This window comes from Bos mutus, chromosome 6 (genome assembly GCF_027580195.1).
Source record: "Bos mutus isolate GX-2022 chromosome 6, NWIPB_WYAK_1.1, whole genome shotgun sequence".
NCBI lineage: Eukaryota > Metazoa > Chordata > Mammalia > Artiodactyla > Bovidae > Bos > Bos mutus.
This window is the reverse complement of record NC_091622.1, coordinates 88554896-88558240: the sequence shown is the minus strand read 5'-3', so window position 1 is coordinate 88558240 and position 3345 is coordinate 88554896. Positions and strand designations below refer to the sequence as shown.

The window sequence follows — 3345 nt, the reverse complement described above, 5'->3', positions numbered from 1 at the left end:
CCCTGTTCTTCACAATCTCCCAGAATTTGCTCAAACTCATGTCCATTAAGTTGGTGATGACATCCAACCATCTTTCACCCCCTCCTCCTCCTTTCCTCAATCTTTCTCAGCATAAGGGTCTTTTCCAATGACTTGGCTCTTTGCATCAGGTGGCCGAAGTAGTGGAGCTTAGCTTCAGCATCATCCCTTCCAAGGAAATCAAGGGGTTGATTTCCTTGAGGATGGACTGGTTTGATCTCCTGGCTGTCCAAGGAACTCTCAAGAGTCTTCTTCAGCACCACAGTTCAAAGGCATCAATTCTTCAGCACTCAGTCTTTTTTATCGTCCAGATCTCACATCTATATATGACTACTGGAAAAACCATAGCTTTGACTATATGGACCTTTGTTGGAAATGCTTTTTATTTATTTATTTTTTATTTTTTAAGGTTTTTCATTTCATGTTTATCATCAGTGCTTTGATACAGAACATTCTGTAATAATTAGTGACATGTCGATACCAATGGATATTTTTCAAACATCAAGTACCAATATTTTTTGGTAAATACTGATTTTTACCAAACAAAAGAACTAAACATAAGTTTTAGGAGATGATTAATACCATCAGCGTAATTCACCCAAATTATAAAAATGACAACATTTAAAATCATGCACATTATTTCATCATTTCATAAAACTTTTAAAACTTCTACAAACTTTCCCAATATAAAAAGATTCCTCGAAAATGTCATAATAACATTAAGCTACAAAAGTCATTCTGGAAATTTAGGGAGTTATTTTTCCAATTTTAGCTCTAAGAATTTTTTAAAATCTGTTAAAAAATATATAGTGAGGAGTGTGTTGAGAGAGGTGGAGAAATAGGAACTTCCAGTTGATGGATTCAACAAATCTGAAAATACTTCAGTAATACAGAGGAAAAACTTCAAGAGCAAGAATATATTATAAATAAAAAAAGTCTTTTAGCCAGATGAACAGATGAGCAGCTCTTTCATCAATTGCACCCATGGTCGAGAGGTCTTCTTGAAGAATGGTTGTTTATAGAATCTTCTGTAAGACAGAGTTGGCTACATCCAGTGATTCATCTTTTACTAGAACAATATCATAAGAGTCCATGTACTTTTCTAAAAGCTCATCCACTCTATCATTTAGATACCCAATTTTCAGGATGTGTTCCACATTGGCTACTCCATCTGCCATTTTTAAGTCCCCTTGGGAGTCTCCCAGGAGAATTATGTTGCTATTGTTTTTTAGTTGATTGAAATATTCTGTATTCTTCAAGGAACCATCATGTTTGTTAAACACATGAGTTAGTTCTCCTTTAAATCCTTTGAGCAGCCCATTGTCATCAAAATCCATGAAGTTGGACACCACTTTGACATTTGGGTAATATACACCAGCTTGACGGATAACTTCCTCCAGCACATCACCGATACCAGCCGAAAATATGAACACAGGAATACCGTATTGTTGCAGCTTATCAAAGAAATTCTCATATCCTTCCTTGAGCATAATGTCAGATTCTTCCACAATTTCTTTAAGTTTGGCTTTCGGTAAAGCCTGTTCAACAAGCAAACTATGTGATTTAGTATACCATTCTACTATATAAGGGTACTTCTCTTCTATAGTAAGAACAGGATCAACTTCAATAGCATAATATTTTTCCTTTAGTTGCAGTAACTTTTCTCGACATTCATCTGTGATTAGCTTACAGTTGTCAATGACATTATGACATGATGGGCATCTTTTTCCTTTGTAGGAAAATTGACTCAGTGTCATATCAAAGTCTGTTATTATCTGAAGTTTAGCAGCTCCTCCTTTGATAAGACCACAGATAATTTCTTCTACTCTTGTAGGGTTCTTGATGTGAACTGAATTTTTCTGGATTTCCGGCATCATTTCGATGATCTTGGTCTTCCGGCCTGTCTTTCTCTTCAAGGTGAATATGTACTGGGCCAGCACCACCCCCGCCACCAGGGCGCACACGCTGGCCCTCGCTACCGCGCCCACCCTCGCTACCGCCACTCGATCCATGGACCTGGCCTCTTTTGCCTCGCGGTTCGAGAAGAGCTGGAAATGCTTTTTAATAATGTCTCTGCTTTTTAGTATGTTGTCTAGGTTTGTCATAGCTGTTCTTCCAAGGAGCAAGCATCTTTTAATTTCATGGCTGCAGTCACCATTTGCAGTGATTTTGAAGCCGAAGAAAATAAAGTCTGTCACTATTTCCATTGTTTCCCCATTTATTTGCCATGAAGTGTTGGGACCAGATGCCAGATCTTCATATTTTGGATGCTGAGTTTTAAGCCAGCTTTTTCACTCTCCTCTTTCACCTTCATCAAGAGGCTCTTTAATTCCTCTTTGCCTTGTCATAAGGATGGTGTCATCTGCATATCTGAGGTTATTGATATTTCTCCCAGCAATCTTGATTTCAGCTTGTGATTCATCCAGCCCAGCACTTCACCATGATCTACTCTGCATATAAGTTAAACCAGCAGGGTGACCACACAGTCTTGATGTATTCCTTTCCCAATTTGGAACCAGTCTGTTGTTCCATGTCCCGTTCTCACTGTTGCTCCTTGACTTGCATACAGGTTTGCAGGAGGCAGGTAAGATGGTCTGGTATTCCCATCTCTAAGAATTTTCCACAGAATTTTCATGGTAAATTGATGGGGGAAGTGGAAATAGTGACAGATTTTATTTTCTTGGGCTCTGCAGCTTTTAAATCACTGTGAATGGTGACTCCAGCCATGAAATTAAAAGATGTTTGCTCCTTGAAAGGAAAGGTACGACAAACCTAGACAGCATATTAAAAATCAGAGACATCACTTTGCCAACAAAGGTCCATAATAGTCAAAGTCATTGTTTTTCCAGTAGTCATGTATGGCTGTGAGAGCTGGACCATAAAGAAGGCTGAGTGCTGAAGAACTGATGCTTTCAATTTGTGGTGCTGGAGAAGACTCTTGAGAGTCCCTTGGACTGCAAGGAGATCCAGCCAGTCAAACCTAAAGAAAATTAAACCTGAATGTTCATTGGAAAGACTGATGCTGAATCTGAAACTCCATTACTTTGGCCACCTGATGCAAAGAGCCAACTCATTGGAAAAGACCCTGATGCTTGGAAAGATTGAGGGAAGGGAGAGTAGGGGCGACAGAAGATGAGATGGTCGGATGGCATCACCAACTCAGTGGATGTGGGTCTGAACAAACTCTGAGAGATGGTAATAGACAGGGAAGCTTGGCATGCTGCAGTCCATGGGGTTGCAAAGAGTCAGACATGACTTAGCAACTGAACAACAGCAATATTACATTCTGGAAAAGACAAAACTATGGAGACATTAAAAAGATCAGTG

General features: G+C 39.2%; 1 non-coding gene across 1 annotated transcript; it reads right to left on the bottom strand.

The window, feature by feature from the left end:
* Positions 1 to 410: 410 nt before the first annotated feature.
* Positions 411 to 2240, bottom strand: LOC102268405 (cytosolic 5'-nucleotidase 3A). The gene has a single exon (XR_011464624.1). It is a non-coding gene; the product is annotated as a cytosolic 5'-nucleotidase 3A (transcript).
* Positions 2241 to 3345: the final 1105 nt, after the last annotated feature.